This window comes from Carcharhinus amblyrhynchos, chromosome 13, assembly GCF_965287045.1.
Source record: "Carcharhinus amblyrhynchos chromosome 13, sCarAmb.v2.hapA, whole genome shotgun sequence".
In the NCBI taxonomy this organism is placed as follows: domain Eukaryota; kingdom Metazoa; phylum Chordata; class Chondrichthyes; order Carcharhiniformes; family Carcharhinidae; genus Carcharhinus; species Carcharhinus amblyrhynchos.
This window is the reverse complement of record NC_137336.1, coordinates 38856295-38877062: the sequence shown is the minus strand read 5'-3', so window position 1 is coordinate 38877062 and position 20768 is coordinate 38856295. Positions and strand designations below refer to the sequence as shown.

Here is a 20768-nt window from a genome sequence, read left to right as displayed (position 1 = left end):
TTTCTCCCAAAATTGGTCCCAACGTCCCAGGAATTTAAAGAGCCAGGAATCTTTCCAGCCACACATTCAACAGCATTATTCTCATATTTTTATACATGCACCATGAACAATGTCAAGTTTTATGCTCCCCTTTCTATTTGGTCACCTGTTACTTAACTTTTAGCTTTTAGACTCTCTGTATGCCTCAAATGTCCTCATTTCTTTAATTTCTCTCATTCTGCCTCCTATAGAGAGAATGAATGAGCTTGTATTTGCATAATTCATTTCATGAACTCATTCCAAACATCTATTATTTCATGGTAATATTATTTCTGCCACTTAGTCTTTTCATGTTCTCCACTTTACAGGCTATTTCTTTTCTTATATGCGAGTGGTTCCACTTTCTTCTCCTTCCCCATATTCTGTACCTTGTTAAAATGTTGTTTCCCTGTAATATTTTCCAATTCTGAAAAAGGGTCCACACTGGAAATGTTGGTCAGGAAGTTACACTCTCCAGTTGGGAATTTGGTGATTAACCCACCTCTGACGGCTCTAAGTGCCAGGATTCAATTTTAGACTGTTAAGCTGTTATGTAATAGTAGAAAGCAAAGGACTGGCAGCTGTGTTGACCCAGCAGCAATGCCAGGAGTGGCAGCCATCTCTGGGCCTGCAGCTGGCCCCAGAAGCAGTAACAATTGAGGATGCCTGGGAAGAAAATAGGTGCGGTCAGGTTTCACTGGCATCAATTAAACTGATCTCGGTGACGGCCAGGAGGTGGGGTGGGGGATTGTCAATTGTGAGAGTGGCTGTTGCCAGAATAGGCCCCAGTCAGAAGGGACCCCTTACCCACCCCCACCCAACCCCGCCACAGTCCATAGGAAAGCCATAGTTTTTCCTGTGGGGTCTCCCCAAATGGCAGGGTGACCATCCCAAGGCAGTGGTGGGAAAAGACCTTGAAATGGCTCATTAAAATATCTTAATTGCCCTAATGTTTGCAAGTTACTCACCACTTGTGCTACCATAGGTGAAATATCTTTGGAGGCAGAAAGGCAATGGGCATCTCCCCAACCCTCCATTCTAACCAAGTTATGCCCAACCAACTACAACTCCAATCCAGGGGAAGTGGCATAAAATTCTAACCATTTTGTCTTTTCTCATTCTAGACACTTTCTGAACTGAGTTTTCCAGAACTTCCCTGGTTTTTGTTACAAGTTTTTAGCTTCAGCACTTTATTTTTATTTTTGTTTCGATAGATTAGTTCTAATCTATTGGCTGTTCACACTTGAAATGTTGTTTTCAGCATTTGACCTCACACACGGCTGGTATTCTCCAGTTTTTCTGCAGAGCATGGAGATTTGGTGAGCGCTAAATTCTCCATTCTCATAGGTGATGATAGTAAGGCACCCAAGATCGGAAAATTCTGGTCTAAAAGGATACAGTTTGGAATTCTATTCTTCAAGGAAGCTAGTTAGGCTGAGGTTCCGTGATAATATAGTGCCATGAAAGTATCACTAACTACCTGACTCTCACCCTCATCTGAAAATGTTGTATGTTTCCTGATGTTTTCCAAGCAGCATTATGCACATCAATCATAGTTTCATCTCTTCTGTTCAAAATCTGGTTAGCTTAATGATTTCCAATCTGAAAACATAATGCAGTTCAGCAATCCAATGCAGTTCTGAGGGAGTCCTTTCACAGAATCGCAGAACTTTTGCGGTGCAGAGGAAGGCCATTTGACCCATCATGTCTACACTGGCTCTCCAAATAAGCAAGTTACCTAGGATCCAACTTTGACCCGTAACCATAGACTTTGGCACTATTTGAGTAAATTGCAGAGGAATGCAGAATGCGTTCTAAACAAAATAAATCCCTCAACCAACAATACAAGTGCAGAAGATCTTGCATTATTCTCAGTGCTGTTTGCGCATAAATCAACTGCCTCATTTCCCTATAATACAACCGTGGCTAAGCTTCAAAGATATTTAATTAATTGTAAGGTGATTAGAAATGTCTGCAAGTTGTGAAAGATGCCAATACATGCACATTCTTTCTCTTTTCCCCATGTACAATTCAGAAGCTTTCAATTGCAGGAAACCAAAATATTGTGATTCAGTTGAAGGGTTGTCATTAACTGTTGAGTTCTTACATTTCCATAAAAATCCCAGGGCTGAAATAACACTCACCATGGAATTTGATATTTTGTTTTGCTTAATTATGTTAATAAACTGAAGAAACATATGGTGGTGGTGGTGGAGGGGAGCGAGGGATAGTAAATGGTAACAGCTATTGCTATAACAGCACTGGTGGATAAACAGACATTATGCATTAATTAATAGAATTTCTACGGGAATCAAGCAAGTCACTCTGAAAATGTGTAACCTGATTAGAGCTGATTAAAAACGTGGAAAATAATTTGTTTGTTAAATATTATAAATAATAACCATCTTCCTAACCTCAATATTTCACTGCCAAATAGAAAATCCAGTCACAGGGCAGAATTTTACACTGCCCATGTGGGCACACACCTGACACAAAAGTGCGTGAAATCACACAAGGACTTGGCGTACACATGTTCCAATGTCTTTGCACACTTACCTGTTAGTTCATTTGCCAGGCGCAGTCACAGATCGGTTCCATTGTCTGTGCGATTTTTAAGTCAGCACATGGGTAGGCGACCAATCCATTTTTGCCATGTTGTCATCCAAAGGCAGATAAAAAGGGACAGAAGCAAACACAGGCTGAATTGTTAGGTGGAATTAGGAGTTTGAGGGTTTAGTTTGGAGTACTGGGCTTTTTCACTGCTTTCCTTGGAGGTTTGTGCATCTAGTCGGGAGCTTTCAGGCCATTTCAGTCTTGTGACGTCTCAGAACTGCTACCCATTGGTATCCTCCAAGCACAGGTCAGCTCCATTTGTACATGGATGTAGGGAAAGCTGAGGACATAGAGGAAGGTAGGTGATTGCAGGCATCACCTCCAAGCAGAGGTGCAAGCTCAGGATGCTCAGAAGCACAGGGAGGGCACGGAGGGTGTCCCCATAGAAGACAGGACTGCCCAGCTGCTAAGGTGTATAGGCAGTGATCCAATTAGCCACAGAGTTCCAGGGCTGCAGGAGGCTCTAGCTTTCAACAGAAGCCTTCACATCCATATGCCAGATGATTGGGCAAGAGGTTCCCTCCATTTGTGTGGCTGGACATCCAATGTCCATGGCTCAGCATGTCACTGTTGCACTTAATCTTTATGCCTCTGGATAATTCCAGAGTGCAGCGGGTGATCTTTCTGGAGTCTCCCAGTCTGCTATACACAGCTGTATCAGGTTGGCGACTGAAGCTATGTCCAGGTGAGTGAGAACAATTCATTCATTTCAAATTAGCCAGGCTGAGCAGGCCATAGGATTTGCTGCAATTGCAAGATTCCCCTGAATCAAGATTGCCATTGATTGTACCCACATGGTCATCAAGACCCCATCCAGCCCCCTTTGTCTATATGAAGGGATTTCACTGCATGAATGTTCAGAGAGTTTGTGACCATAGGACCTAGATTCTACAGGGTCTGTGCAAGGTACCTTGGCAACACTCATGTTGCCTACATACTGAGACATAAGTGCCAAGGCTGTTCTTCGATGGATGATTGCTTGGTGATGAGGTGTATCCTTTCGAAAGGTGGCTGATGACACCTCTCAGCAGAGAATCACTGACATGTCTCCACAAGAATGATGGTGGAGAGGACAATAAATCTGCTGAAAATGAGGTTCTGATGCCTGAGGTGCCCTGCAATATCCATCAGTGTGAGTTTCACTTATCGTTGGTGTCTACCTCCTTTCCAGGCATCACACACATAACCATGCCATGAACCCAATGATGTATCACTGCCTCAGTAATAACGTTTTTTGCCTCAGGCATGTTTTACCAGGCGCTGATGAGGCAAATACCTGGGGCTGGTGAGCAAAGAACTTGTTTCTCTTCATGACATTGAAGTAAAAATAACAGAACATCAAAACAAAACTTGATTTAAACAGAGAGATCTATTGCTGTGCTCAGTGTCTTATGCTTACATTTGCAGATGTTATGTCTTAGTGCCCCCTTTATTCCTTCTTCTCATAGTTCAGGGTCAATGCAACACTCCTACTCCACAAGGACTCCTCCATGATATGAACGCAGGTCCTCAGGGATCTCTGTTAGACCTCCCATGCATCCCTGCCAGATCTCCCATGCATCCCATAAATCCCTTTGGACATCCAGAATTTTCTATCTAATTGACAGCTCCAGAGGCTCATCATTTGCCTTGGACTCAGTACGGTCCTGGTCTTTGCTCAAGATTGGATTGTAACCAAGAACCCATAAAACTCAACTTCAGAACTGCTATTTCAACAGCTGCTGAATACATAAATACAGTATGAAAAGATGAAATATTTACACATGTTTATTACACCAAGCTATCTTTTCAATAGTGTGAAATGTACTCCACATTTTTATCAACTAAATTAACTTTAAAAAAAACTCATCTGAAGACTTTTCCAGATTTAGTGTTGATCTTTTGCTTGACAGCTTGTTGCTTCTCTCAGCTGACAATCTGGCAATAATGGGTAATTACAACTTTCAATCACAGTGCTGTCTTGCACCTTACTAAACGTAGATACAGTTCATGCTACAGCATTTCAAGATGAACTGCAAAAGAGCAAAACCATTTTACTTATCTTTGAAACTCAAGAACAGCTTCCTCGCTGCTGCCATCAGAATTTTGAATGTACTTAACTCATATCAAGTTGATCTTTCTCTATATGCTAGCTGTGACTGTAATATTACATTCTGCACCCTTTCCTTTCCTTCCCTATGTACATTATGTTTTGTTTGTATAATGCACAAGAAACAATACTTTTCGCTGCATACTAATACATGTGACAAAACTAAATCAAATCAAAATCAAACATGATTGGCTCTTAAATCCACGTTTGCTCTTCTTATTCAAAATTTATCCAAACAATTGTAAATTTCATCTCGTATTTGTTAAGGGAATTTTGTGTCTGCCTAACATAATTTGTTGCGGGAGTAACAATGACAATTGATGAGGGGAGTGAAGGCATTTGCTGTAGTCTACATGCATTTTAGTAAGGTTTTTGATAAGGTCTCAATTGGCCAACTTGTCATAAAAGTGAAAGTCCACAGGATCCAAGTTAAAATGGCAATTTGGATTTAAAATTGCCTCAGAGACCGAAAGTGATGGAAAATGGGCAATGAGTGTTTTTGTAATCAGGCCACTTTTTCATGGTAACCTAACTTTACATATAGCCATACCTTCTAATACCTGCTCACTTTATCAAATGCTCAGTTGCTACCTCACCTATTTCCTCATCCAGTATAATCTGGACATTGATTCTTCCTTAGCCAAGATAGGTGCAATTTACTCATTTAGTCCTTTATTCCATTTATTATCTACTTTCTTTCTTTTACAATGTTTCTTGAATCCACATTGTGTCCTGGAATATTTAGTACCTATTCTTGTCCTTTTTTTTGAGTCAAGTCTTCATTATCACCATGGTACATTCCCCATGTGACAATCCATGTCTGTAGCTTATCAAGTTTGCTTATCACAAATTGACTGCCCACCGCACAAATATCAACAGCAGATCTAACTCAAATTACCTTTCTATGAAGTTAAGGATCATAGATTCATAGAATCCCTACAGTACAGAAGGAGGCCATTCGGCCCATTGAGTCTGCACCGACCACAATCCCATCCGAGCCTTACTCCTATAACCCCACATATTTATCTTGCTAATCAAGGCATTTCTGCCTAATGTAACTAATTGTGCTATGGTTTAAGCTAACTGAAGCTACTTTGGCCAAATCGGCCGAGAATTCTGAGTCCAGTCATGGAATTTAGCTGCATTCTTTGGAAGTTCAATGGTCTTGTTACAGTCTGGCCTTCTGATGGCATCTATCCCATGGGATCAGAGCCTTGTAACCATGGGGATCGGTCCAGATGTAAAGACCAAGTAACCCGAAGTAGCTCTATGTCTCAGTCAGACTTGTCATATCCATGCCCAGGAGAAAGCTCCCCATACCCAATATGGGCTCACCTTTTGCCAAAATTTCACATTCTGGTGCATGGCCCTTGTTCGCAATGGTTCATTCTGGCTCTATGGGGACTGAGCCTACAACACCCTCCCCATCGATTGGGCTGGCACCTGCACCATAGGTCACATGATCCCCGAAGGCTTACGGGTCAAGCACCTATCCATCCACTCCTTTCGCAACCATCTAGGGTTTGTGTAACGGTCAGTTCTAAATCTGCTAGTTGCCTGTAACATCAGCTTTCACTAATTTATCCAAGCCCTCCTCCCAGGTCTTGGGGTCTCAGAATTAGAAAAAGTCATTATTAATGTTTCCAGTACTATGGAAATAATTGGAAATAACACCATGGATACCATCCAGGGCCTGTAGCCAGTGATTCAGTCCCTTTCTAAAGTGGTGCTACAGAACCACATGGCCCTCGATCTTCTGCTAGCAGTGCAGGGGTGAGTGTGTGCGGCAGTCAATGAGACATGCTGTTCTTACATTAATGTCAACCATAGGATCAAGGCAGATGTACATACCATTCAGGAGCAAGTGTGTCTTTTACACTCAATTGCTCAAGACAAACCCTATGACTGGTGGGGCTGGCTCCCTAATCTTGGCGGGTGGGCTGAGGACATTTTTAAGGCCCTTCTCAAATAGCTTATCATAGTCTGGTCTTGCTCATTGTCCTGTACGTAGTTATTCAGCTTGTCTCTTTCTGTATCTGCTCTATCTGTCAGCCTCGCTCTTTTGTCCACAGCCCAGAACCACATCTCCTTCCAGTCCTCCCAGTCTATGAACCAACTGAGGAAGAATTTAGAAAGCTGACATACATAGATGTAGGAATCATGGAGGACTCATGAGGTTGTCCTTAGATGATAAAAAGGAGGGAAGTATGGAAGTTAAAATGTTCAGCTTGAAGTTTCACAGTTTGGAAGTTAAATTGTACAGAAGTTAAAGTGCTCAAATTTAAAAAATTTCCCTGCACAGTAGTGAAAAATGTTTATCAGCTTACTGACCTTCAAAAGGAGTCAGTCTCTGCTATTTTTTCACAAGTCCCATAACATTTTCCTTTTTTGGCCTTCACCAGAGGGGGAACAAGACCAGACCTTTTTTCATAACAAATACCAAAGGCAAGAAATGAGGCTATGCTATGCAAATTAAGGATTGACAGAAGTCAATTTTTTACGAAATGAGAAAGGGCAAAAGGCTGGGATTTAATTGGCAAATATGTATATCAATGAAAAATGTGAAAAATCCCTTGTTCCTGATTTGCTGTAATTGACTATAACTGCTGAGCTGTTTCTCTGTAACCTCAGAACTGCTCCAGTTAATCCAATTTGGCCTTGGAGAGTTCTCCTTGTGCACAAGTAATTAAAGACCTTGCACTGGATGCATGATGTCCAGCATTATTTGTGCAAAGAGTCGGTTGAGTGCCTTTAGATTGCTGTTACCCCAGAGAACGCTGATAATGGCTTAGGTTGTTATATTGGGACTGTACTTGTGTTTAGAAGCAATGGCAACAATCGTTGTGTTAATAATGGAGAATGCAAGTACCTAAAGGCCTAGAAAAGTGTTGAAAATATCAGATAGTTAAAAGCACATGTTTACATTTACTTCCAAGATAAAGTAGAGTTGGCCTCTCAAGGATTGCTCATTAGCATTTTTACTTAGATACAAGGCCCATGTGATTCATGTTACAATGGGGAAGGGGGGGAGATAAAGCCATGTATTTGTGAATCTGCTTGGATGCTGGAGAGAAAGGACAACCTGAAACAAAACCATATCTATGATTCAGCATACGAGAATGTGGCTGGCACCTCAGGCTTCGATTGAAAAGATCAGGTCAATGGAAATTAAAATGAGGCTGGAATAATTACCGTGTTTGGGCTTGATGAAGATCACAGGGAAAAAGGAAATCGTATTGTGAAAGACAGTTCTAAACTTGCATTTTACCAGGCTGAGAAAAGATCAGGATTAAATTCTCAAGAGCTAAGAATCAGTTTGGATTGGTTCAGAGAAAATTGAATGTCAAGGAAAGGGACATTGTAAAGTATACTTGTGAAATATGTTCCTTTGTTTGGGCTACAAAAATATTCCATTATGCAATTTTCAAGTACAATAGTGTCTATGTAATAGTAGTTTTCGTCATTTGTTACAGTAAAAGTCTTCAAAACTGGAAGTTCATATTCTTTTAAAACGAGAGTCTCTATGGTGATCATAACAATACTATCTTACAATTTGTCACTGGTGTATTTTATTATTTTCACATTTGCTTTCTGCTTTCTTTTTACTCAATCTTCTTTATCTGTTCCTTCAGTTGTAGTTTTCCAGCTACCCTTCATTCCTTCCAAATTGCCTCAACTCCGTCTCATAATTTTGTCAACCTGTCTAATATTCTGTCTTGTGCCTATGTTGGTGGCTATAGCCTGGTTTGCAAGCACCAGAAAATTGACAGACAGCTATTAAGATTTGTATAAATGAACAAGAGCAGGTTTGTTCTCTCTGCAGCTTCCCCATGAACAACGCTTGTCTTTGTTAGATGGGGTTGCAGCAGATCAAGAGTGTCAGCAGTGTGCTGACGTCATTTAAACTCCAACCTCACTTTTGTTGTATTCAATTGGCATTTTTTGGAGAGAATGTGTCAGGCACTGCACAATATCATTAACATATACTGAAAGGAGACCAGTAACCATGACAGTGCTGAACGATACAATGAAATTTTATTTCTTTTTTTTCTTTTGTTAATTTTTGCCCTTTCTCGAATGAAGGAACTGATTCCTTGCCAGGGTACCACTGGAGCTCTTTCAGTACTGCAGCCAAGTGGACAATATCCATGTAAATCTCAACACTGAGAACATGGGGACCATTCATTTAAGTTTCACAACTAAGTCTGACCCTATCCTCACCCACGTTTGGTGGCTGCATCGATATACTTCCAGCAATGGGCAGTCAGTACAGCAATCAGGAAGGTAATGCTGTAATCCATTTCTTTTCTTTCATCCTTAAACTCAATATTAATTGCATGAATACATCATTACTTCAAGGACTGTTGGAAAAAATGCTCACATGAATAGGTTAATTTATGATAATTTATGCAATTTATGTTAGTTATAATGTATATTATTCATATTAGGCAACAGATGCTGGCATATGAATTGCAAGCACTAATGCAGTTAAACATATCTGCTGACATTCTAAACTGCAAGAGGCAAGCAGCGCTCATTACATCCAGTGTGAGAGGACACAGATGGAAGAGTATTAAAATTATGATGCATTACATCTGTTCATATTTGATGCCACGTGACACGTATTGCAGTGTTCAATTCCTTTTTTTAAGGTGATGGCTAACAAACAACTGAGACGTTCTGTATATGCCATATGTTGAATACTCAAATGCTGGAGGTGAAGAAATAAGTTCCCAAATGTACCAGTTTATATCATAAACCTTATGAGCAAAATTCCAATAATTTGTGAAAGCTTAAATAATGAATTCTCATGATATAATTTACATGCTTGAGGAGGTTTCTTGATCTTCTACCACTTATTTGTCAGAAACCTTGGAGAAATGGCATCGTTGTTTAAGGTCAGAAAAATGCAGATTTACATAAATTGGGCAACTATATATATTGATAATAGCCTTTATAGCTATAAATAACTGTACAGTAATATATATGCTATATAGCTTTATAGTCTTTTCAAGTATGCAGCTTCACATATGCAGTTTCAGTAAAGAATGTCATTTGGGAAGAAATTCCATGCATTATGTAACATGCTGCAAGAAGCAGTGGGGTTAAAAATCCATTGGATTACGATGGTTTTGAAATGATGTGTGGATCTGGAGCATTAACTTGAATGTTTTCTGGTACCTATACCAACTCACTTATAGCTTGTTTCCAGCAATCTTTTGTTATCTGTATTTGACTTGGGTTGCTTTGATTTTCACAGGAACATATCCATTCTATCATAGGGCTAAAGCTACTGACTTTATTTGGGGAAGTGATCTTTAACCCTCCCACAACAGGTGGGAAACGATTGCGAGGGGGAATACAACAGTGTTAAAGTCAACATAGGGAGACACCACCCCACAGATATGTATCATAGCATATCTGTATCCCACTCTTGAGAGGTGGATTGTTCATTGCAAAATTCAAACCAGACTCCCAGTGTGTGCTTGGATCTCTGAGTTAAAATTACTGCTAGCCAGCAGCATTTCGCAGGGCTGAGAAAATCCAGGAAATAGAGAAAGATGGGTGTAGCTAGAGCAAGCAGATGGGTACTTTTATATTGCACTGTTTTATGAGCCAAGAGGAACATGTTAATTATGGTGGAGGGAATTAGAGAGGAACCTGATCCCACTGAGTTTCCATTCGCCTCTGGATCTGATGCAGTATTCTGATGGTGATGCATGGGAATGGGCACTTCTTTCTTCTACCACTCTAAGAAGCAGGATTAATGGGTTATGAATTATAAATCTACAGACTATATGGCTTACAATGTGCAAACTTGCCAGCATTAGTGGCCCACAGCATTCATCTATCATTCATTAAATTACAGCAAAACTCTCCTTCTTTACCTGCTTTGTAAAGTTATGTTATAACCAGTTTAGTTGGACTGGCCCAGCAGAGTGGAAGACAATCATTCTGAAATTCCACTCTCAAGTCTTGTGATGAATGTTGAGAAAGCATTGAAAATTACTCTCTCTTCTTTCACTATAATACTCTATCCAAAGAATTTGATGTTGCATCAGAGCTGGGCAAGTACAAGGTTCTTGGTATTTGAAAACAACCAGAGACTCCTCGAATTAAAGGTGTGTGAGCAACATGGCTCTTTTTATGAAAATAGCTTCTACACAATCTCCCCTTCTGTTTGCAGTCTCCCTCGGCTGTTTCAATTATCAATGGTGGCCTCAAGTGAAAAGAATGAACTTTGTTCTTTTCAAACTACCACAACACAACATACTTCCCTTCCTTAGTCGGTAACAGAAATAGAAATGAAAAATAATGTTTCAATTATTTGCCTCCAAAGTGTAACTAATAAGCATAAACATAACTAGGACTTTCAACTTTTACATACTACAAATTTTGTATTAAATTAACAATGCTCTCAGGCATTCAGAATGAGATGAGAGCTTTGTTAGTCAGCTGAAAATACATCAGTTCGTAACATCCATCACTTAAGTATGGTGGATGGTGTACATCGCTTCCAGTTAGGATATTGCCTAACATTAGGATCTTGTAAGAGGTTCCTACTTTCTGACATTACCATTAGATTTTATAAACACTTTATCTCCTGGGTTTTGTGGTGTAGCTGAATTTCATGTTTCGCTCTTCATTTACTTTCATTCAATCCTTTTGTTCTCTATCACGTTCGTATACAAGTTAATCATTGACTCCATGGGGCAGCTATTAGGAAGACATGTGCACAGGATGTACACCGATGATTGCAGCTGGAGGTTTTTCAGTGGTGAAGAGTTGTTCTGTAATTACAAAGTAATTGATACAACTCTTGCTGTCAGCTATCTGTCTCACCTTTTTTTGAGGTACACAAATCTCTTTACTTCTCAAGTTGCTTGTGACTTATGGTGTATGTGATTTAATGGTGAATGAAACCTAAATAGTTCACAAATTTACTGAATGTATCACTGTTGAATAGAGGCCTGCTGTCACTTCTCACCCTTTGAGAAACAAAGTGAAAACCTAGTCATGCTTTGGGATGACTGCTTTTATTGAAACACAGTAAGAAGTCTCACAACACCAGGTTAAAGTCCAACAGGTTTGTTTGGTAGCATAGGCTTTTGGAGTCTCGCTCCTTCTTCAGGTGAGTGAGGGGTTGTGTCACAACCAGGGCATACACAGACACAAACTCAATTTACAAGATAATGGTTGGAATGCAAGTTTTCACAGCTAATCAAGTCTTACAGACGCAGATAATGTGAGTAGAGAGAGGGTTAAGTATAGGTTAAAGAGGTGTGTATTGTCTCCAGCCAGGACAGTTCGTGAGATATTGCAAGCCCTATGGGCTTCCTACTGAAACTCAGCACACATAGAGAAGTTAGCCCAGGAGCACTTCTCGTCATAATGGATGTCTCGGCATTCGACACCAGCATCCCCCATGACAACGGCATTGCTGCAACTGCCTCAGTACTCAACGCCAAAAACTGCCAATTTCCACATACCATTCTACAACTCCTCCGCTTCATTCTGGACAATAATGTCTTCACCTTCAACAACCAGTTCTTCATCCAGACACATGGAATAGCCATGGGGACCAAATTCGCCCTTCAATATGTCAACATCTCCATGCGCGGGTTTGAACAAGACCTCTTCATCTCACAGGACCTTCAACCGACACTATACACTAGATCGGGGGCTCCAAACTACAGCCCACGGGCCACACTTGACTCGCAGCAGGCTACATCTGACCCGCAGCCAGTGGAGCGGGACAGAATTCCCGCTGCCGAAAACATTCCCGCGTCTGGAACCCCGCTGCTGACTCAGGACCTGGACATGGGGATGGAAACCACAGGCCGGATGCTTGCTGCCACTCCGCACGGTATCTGATGGACTGATGGGAATCCCTTCCCTCTTTACTGGTTTATTGTCCAACCAGAGCTACAGTCCTGTGACTGACAGTTCATTAAACGAATCAGCAATTGAGACATTTGTTATCCAATTGTCGCTCTGTATTGACTGAGTGACAGCTGCTTTAGCCAATCCGTAAACTCCATCTATCTGAAATGAGCGAGAACAATTGCAATGACATTGGCAATTCAGACCAATCATAGAGCGATGAGCTCAGCCCAACACCCACATTGTGATTGACATCTGCTGCAGCCAATTGCCGTGTGCTGCTGTAATACAGTCACCAATCACAATGAATTTAAAATTATTTGGCACCTTTTTTAGAAAAATAACTTTATTATAAAAGTAACCCCCTAACTTTAGAACCATTTTTTCTTCTTTGGCCTGTGAAAATGTGTAAAATATACAATGCAGCCCTCGTACTGAAAAGTTTGGAGACCCCTGCACTAGATGCATCAATGACATTTTCTTCCTCTGCACTCATGGTGAACAATCACTGAAACGACTATATGATGACATCAACAAGCTCCATCCCACCATCGGACCAATTCTCCAGAATTGGTTGCATCCTTGGACACATGCATCTCCATCAAGGATGGTCACCTCAGCACTTCATTGTACTGCAAGCCCAAGGATAACCTCACAATGCTCCGTTTCTCCAGCTTCCACCCTAAACATGTTAAAGAAGCCATTCCCTACGGACAAGCCCTCCATATACATAGAACCTGCTTGGATGAGGAGGATTGCAACAGACACCTACAGACGTGGAAAGACCCCCTCATAAGTGGAGGATATGGTGCTTCATTCATCAATCAACAGTTCCTACATGCCACAGCGAAAAACTGCACCAAACTCCTCAGAAGGCAAACATGGGGCACAGCGGATAGAGTACCCTTTGTCATCCAGTACTTCCCCAAGGCGGAGAGGCTACGACTTCTTCTCTGGAGCCTTCAACTTGTCATTGATGAAGATGAACATCTCGCCAATGCCATTCCCACAACCCCACTTCTTGCCTTCAAACAACCACACAACTTCAAACAGATCATTGTCCGCAACAAACTACTTAGCCTTCAGGAGAACAGTGACCACAGCACTACACATCCTGCCACAGCAACTTCTGCAAGGTGTGCCAGATCATCGACACAGATGCCATCATCTCATGTGAGAACACCATCCACCAGGTACACAGTACGTACTCATGCAACTCAGCCAATATTGTCTAACTGATATGCTGCAGGAAAGGTTGTCCCAAGGCATGGTACACCGGGGAGACCATGCAGACACTATGACAATAGATGAATGAACATCGCTTGGCAATCACCCAAAGGAGTGTTCTCTTCCAGTTGGGGAACACTTCAGCAGTCGGGGCATTCAGCCTCTGATCTTCGGATAAGCGTTCTCCAAGGTGGCCTTCACGACACATAACAACACAGGATTGCTGAGCAGAAACTGATAGCCAAGTTCCACACACATGAGGATGGCCTCAACCGAGATCTTGGGTTCATGTCACACTACCTGTAACGCCCACGACTTGCCTGGACTTGCAAAATCTCACAAACTGTCCTGGCTAGAGACAATACATATCTCTTTAACCTATACTTACCCCTCTCTCCACTCACATTGTCTGTATCTGTAAGATTTGATTACCTGTAAAGACTCGCATTCCAACCATTATCTTGTAAATTGAGTTTGTGTCTATATATGCCCTGTTTGTGAACACAACTCCTCACTCACCTGAAGAAGGAGTGAGACTCCGAAAGCTTGTGCTACCAAATAAACTTGTTGGACTTTAACCTGGTGTTGTGAGGCTTCTTACTGTGCTTACCCCAGTTCAACACCGGCATCTCCACATCATCTTTATTGAAGTAGACATAACTTTTTCCATTGCTGGGAAGCTGCTGTCATCACCCAGTGAGAACTAGAAAATATTTACTAGTTTTTTTCCTAAGAAGCTGCTTTGTTTTGACAATTCCCCTGTGACATTTGTACGTTATATCGACAACACGTGCCCACAGTGTTGTGGAATGACAATACATAACAGAAGTTCAGATGCAATTGTAACAATGAGCTCATGTCAAACATTGTGAAGATCTTGTGCTTTTGTTTCTAGATGCTCTTAGTTGCGTCTTTACCTTTACCTGATTCCATACCCTTTATACTTAGTTGTAACTTCTGTTTCTATTTTCTTGCTACTTTAACGTCAGCTAATTTTAGCAATTTTGGCACTGCAAGCAGACTTGTTTGGTTGTCTGACAACATTTTCCTCTTGGCTAGATGGATGATTGGCAATGGATGTTACAAAAAATGGTCTATTCGGTTGCGGTTGCCTGGCTGATACTCAACATTGAACTTATCCTATCCAATGCTCTATTCAAACAGTAGTTTGATACATGCATTGTTGAACAATGTTACTCATGGTTGAGTTCAAACCCACCTCTATACAAATAGAGATGAGATGTAAAATATCTTGTGCTGGGGAGAATTTCTCTCTGCTTGTGAATGACATTATTCTAGAGGTATTAGTAATCTGTTTGCCATAACAGGAGTGGCTGGGTTCTGTGCCTTGTGTTTTGCAGAACTGCACCTAAGTCAAACAAGCTTACATCCAAGGCTAGCTAAGGGGTTATTTCAGGGACAAAATAGGTATTTGTGCAACTTGCTGACAAATGTTTGATCTGGTGTACAGACTGTTTGTGTGAAGTAGTTCACTCCCACTAGGTGGTCTCTTCTGGCAAATCATGGTGCGGGGTGGGGGGGGGGGTGGTCGGTGGTGAGTGGATAGGGGCTGGGGTGTGGAAGATAGAGTAGTGATGTCAGGAATTAAGCAACGACAGTATGTGCTGTGTCATGGCTGCACATTTTTAGGATTCACAACAATTGCAATGGCTTTAACTTTGTATCCTTCGGAAGATACTCCTTGCAATAATGCAGTTGACAAACATCGAAGACTCGGGTATGGTTCCGTCAATCATTTTTTCAAGTAAACACACAGAAAGATTTCTTTAGTCATTCAAAGCCAGGGCTCTGATGAAGCAAACTTCAGACAATTTATTGCTTAATTACCGGCTGTTAGTCATGTACTTTTTTTATATTAAAAAATGCACATATAGCAACTGCCTCATTTTGTCATTTCCTGAAAACTATAACCACATATCCTTGTCTTAGTTATTTGCATTCCATGATGCTAAGTTAGCTCTTGCTGGCTAAGCCCTACTTTCTACACCCTAACACTCCTACACTGCTAAACACATGAACAAAGCATTTTAGTCTGCTTTCATTGAAAAAGCACTTGCCTTTTCTTGAGAAAAGATTACATTCTCTACGAAATTGTAGACATGCATGTAGGTGTGTCTCATGTTCACTTAGTGTGACCATTCTTTTCAGTAATGATGTTTAATGTGCCTTCAAGTTCTCGGAAGTGCAGGCTAAATCATGTGCTATAATACCTCAGCTGATGAATTGACTCAAGTCGAATCTTTTGTATCAAAAATATCCAATGTGAGTGGAGAATACTGCATAAAATACCACAATTCTTCAGCAAGCTCAGTTTGATGAGATTCTGTATTGAGCTCAAGTTTTAATAAAGTGCAGCATGCCACTTTCCCAATGATATCATCAGCTGCTGCTGTCAAGTTTCTTTCTCATTGTTTGGAGACCATGACCGAATCTTACCAGGATTTTGGTGGGATTTTTCCCATCCTGCTGTAGTGATCAGAGATTTGGCTGGCCACCAAATTCCCCAACATCGCTGCAGCAGGGGCATGGCATGAATGGCAGGTAAGATCATGCCCCACGTTAATGCAGATTCTAATCTGCTTCACTTCTAGGTTTCTTAACAACTTACTCACTAAATAATGTCAATGTCAAGTAGACGCTGAGGTTCTTTCTTGGTCTGCTCCCTGACATGAAATGGTATCAGCTGCCATTGATACTCTACTAAGGGTATATTGTGATCTACATGCAACTTGCATGTAACACTTGAGTTTGCTGACAGCAGCAACATGCAGCTTCACTGGTGTGTTTAAGAATCACACGTGACAGCAATCATCTACTGTGATCTGTTGCTGTGTGAAAATTGACAAGCATATCACGTTCTCCAGATATAAGAAAATACAACATTCATTCTGGTGAGATTAGCATGTCGAATGTCCCGAGAGTTTTCCATCATTTGTCTCCTGTCAGGAAATATTTTTGTATTCTCTGGCTGACAGAAATGGGCAATTCCTGAAGTTTGCTATACATTTTGCTTCCATGACCTTAACAGGTGCTCCTATATCTGTGGGGTATCTGCACCTGAGCAGCCAGTGATCATTGTCACATGGCTGTTTGTTGTTTCTGGAGGACAGCATGAAGTGTATTCATGGTCATCTGGTTATATTCTCTTACTCTTTTACTGTGGACACAGTAAGAAGTCTCACAACGCGAGGTTAAAGCCCAACAGGTTTACTTGGTATGACAAGCTTTTAGAGCACTGCTCCTTCATCAATTGAATGGTTATTAATGGTTCTTTTGCTGTGGTATGCATATGTGGCAACCTTCTTTTTTGGTATCAGTCTCAGTAGCTGATTTTACTGATAAATGACAAACATGAGCAAAGTGATTGGGTTTTTCATAACTTTTGCACTGTTTGCAGGACACTCTGGGTGGTATGGCTAAACACTGTCATTGTGGAAAAATTATTTGGACACGTCGCAACTCTCTTTGAGAGATGACTGTTATCGCTTTGCAGGTGGTTTCCTGGCATATGAATGGTGGATACTACTGACAGGAATCGAGCTTGGGATGTCATTTTTGGTAGCCTCAGTGAAGCTCAGAAAGCAATTGTACGTTGAGAATTCCAGTTATTCTGGCAGTTTTCTGTCACATGCTTCCTGGCATGGTTGACTGGAGAGACAACTTTCAGTGATTTGTTTTCCATCCCTTTTCGACCTAATCAACCTCACCAAAATCACACTTGGCTGTTATTTTTCTGAAGTTCATTCAACACTGATCAATTGTCGCAACTTATTGCTTTGTGCATTTGAAAATGATTGTTTCAAATATCGTATTCCTCTTTGGCATAAGATGGGGCCTCTATGGGTTTGCAATTGAATAATGGTCCTTTTCCTCAGGTGTAAGTACTCCACAAATGTCTTCTAATAATAATTGTGGAAAAATAAGATTTAAGATTCTCATTTTCCGGCATCTGTCACTTGGTTTCAGAGGCTCATAACTTCCTGGTGCCCCAACGTCACATTTAGGGGGTAGCCTAGTGATGTGCTGCGAAGTTCCCATACAAATGTTTACCTAGCAATTGTCCAGAAGTGCTAACTTCCGCTGGATGATTGTGCTGGGCTGGGAATCCTCCGACCAAAACAATTGAAATCATTAATTTCAGATGGTTCTGCAATTCTTTACCCTGATAGAAGTGATTTTTTTTTTCTTTCTAACTCCAGAGTAACTAGCACCCAGACCAGGCCAAGCACAGGATACCCACACACATATAACAAACTCCCCCCTTCCCCATCCCACCCCTCTAGCAGATCCTCAACACCACCCCTTACACTTTACACCCAGCCCAGCCCAAACAGCTAAACTGCTTACTTATCCTTAGAAGCTAGTGCAAGAGGGACATTCCCTTCTTCCCTGCACACCAGCTAGTCCTCGCTGATGCAGCCAGGGGTGTGCTTTGCTGCACCTGTCTCACCTGGCCTGAGTTAGGAAAGTTGGGCAAGACAGGAGCTTTGAAATTTCAACAAAGTAACTGCATCTAAAATGCTAATCTGCTGGAGATTGCCACTCTGAGGAGGTTACAGGCCAGACTGTGGTGTATCTGACCACAATTCACCTAATGGTTTACATAGTCTGGGGACTTACTAAGAACACTACATTAGAGGATATGATAGATTTTGTACTTGGATTTATCCTTATGAATTGTTCTGTATCTGTAAAGGTGTAATCGGTAAAGGAATAGTATAAACAGTTCATTTCTTGTTTAGTAAATGTTTTATTCTCTTGCTAAAAATTCTCCAGCCACCTCCTGTGACTCTGTTCGGTAACCGTCTCCACCTATCTAAACAAAAACAAAAGTTAGGATCTATCAAGCCAGGCTCCACTCTGGGATCTGACTTGTCCAAATGTAAGATTAGTTGGAATTGTAATACTAGTAAGTAATTTTCTATAGCATGAGTTAGCAATATCAGGTTATAAAGAAATGGATCTAGTAGCAGCAAAACCCTGCGTGGTTAGTGCTTTCTACAAGATCATTGTGGTTCTACTGCATCGAAAAGGAAATTTTCAAAATGCTTTCTCTTTCACCTCTGCCCCTTTTAGAGCTTTGCTTTTTTTTCCCCTTACAGAAAGGTAACCAAACTATTTTTAACTTGGTCAGCAGGAATACTTGCATATATGCAGTTCTAATGTTAATGGCACTTTGTGTCCTACCTCAGACAAAGCTACAATCTACACAGCTTTCAAGATTTCTTTTTTTGGAAATAAAACAGGAATGCAATTAAGTGGCTGCATTGATTTTTCAGTGGCTTCTCATTCTCAGATATCTGTCTGCCCCCTGCAGAGTCACTGCTCATAGTAAACCTTTTTAAAACCTGCTGCTGTACAATACAAAGAGCATTTTTGGCACCGAGCCACACTAATGTAGATCTGAAGTTATTGCTAATGTGCAGGACAATCCAGCCAAGCACCCCGACACAAATTTTAGTTCCAGACTAATTTATCAGGGGCTGTGCACTGACCTTAATGTACTAATTGGCATGAATCAGATTCCAAGTGGAATGCAAAGGCTGTTAATGAAAAACAAGCAATAGTAATCTTCAAAGCTGAGGCAAAGATTCCAATCATTTAACCCCTTTTTTCATTGGAGAAAATTATCTGACTCCTTATCACAACTACAAATGTTTAAAAATCAATGTTTTCCTCATGATGTTTGTGTGCTGCCTTTCTAAATTACTGAAATGGTGATTTGAACCTTTGATCTGAACCAACAGTTCACCCTCTGGGAATGGAATTGTCAATGAAAATAAATGAAAGAGTCTTGGGTTCATACCTTTTGACAGCAATCATAAAATAACCATCTGCCTGTTTCCCTTGTGGGATGGATTCGAATTCTTACCAAGTTCTCACCAAGACAAGTCAAGTCTACCAGATCTTTCAGTCTCCAGATTGTCAGAGAAAGATATCAGCCTCATCGCCACCACCCCCCTGCCACCTCCAACCCCCTCCCTGCAATCCCAGCAAGCTGTGCAATGGGACCCCTCCAAAGTCCCAATGCACTAATTCCCATGGAAACGTGTCAAAGTTTGAACTTCCAATGGATAATTCCCTTACTTCTTGGGACCCTCCAACAAAAAAAGTCTCTGACTTGGAATTAGAATCAAAAGTTTTAGACAGCTCCAATTTACTTACCTGACTAAGACCAAAATACTCTGCATCTGAAATAAGAACAGAAAATACTGGATAAACTCAACAGGTGTGGCAGCATCTGTGGGGAGAGAAACAGAGTTAACGTTTCAGGTTCATACTCAGTTCTGCAGAAGGGTCACATGGATTACTCACCGGTGAGATCTCATTCCCTCCCCTGCCCCCACCATCCACCAGTGATGTTCCCACCCAGAGAGGTCGAAAATCTCACTTATTTAAATTATAATATTATTAAATTTCCCAACATATAATTTCCCCCCTTGGCAACATGATGTCACACTGTCATGGTTTAACCATTTTTAAAAATGAGAACTGGGAAAATGAAACCTGCTGGGGGTACACCAGTAGGTAAAGCCCCCGAGGAGGTTGTGTGGGAGAGGAACATGCCTGGGCTATACCTGGCACAGCCCGTTGGTCTCTGTGTGCATGGTGGGGGCAGGGGAGAGGATCAATATTTTTAAAATCAGAGATTGGAGTACCTTTCAAAAAGCCATCCCTGATCTTGGAATTCCCAATTTTGCCAGCTTTTACCAGGTCCTTCCTGGCAGCGATGTTCTTTCTTCCATAACATGGTGAGAGAAACCAGCTGTGTAGCCTGAAATAACTCCTCGGAGGCCAGTGTCCCCTCATCAGATTCTCTTTATTTATAAACTCAGTTCTTCTTCTAAGAGTGCTTCAGGTACAAAGTTAGAATCTGGAGTATCAGGAACCCTGACACTCCTCAATATATATTTAC

The 20768-nt window shown here is 41.2% G+C and overlaps 1 long non-coding RNA gene across 1 annotated transcript in view; it reads left to right on the top strand.

Moving 5' to 3' along the window:
• Positions 1–8774: 8774 nt before the first annotated feature.
• LOC145351502 (uncharacterized) overlaps positions 8775–20768 on the top strand; it is a 29482-nt gene continuing 17488 nt past the window's right edge. Inside the window, exon 1 of the long non-coding RNA XR_013888411.1 lies at positions 8775–9004. This is a non-coding gene — a long non-coding RNA (uncharacterized LOC145351502). The remainder of the gene's footprint in view (positions 9005–20768) is intronic.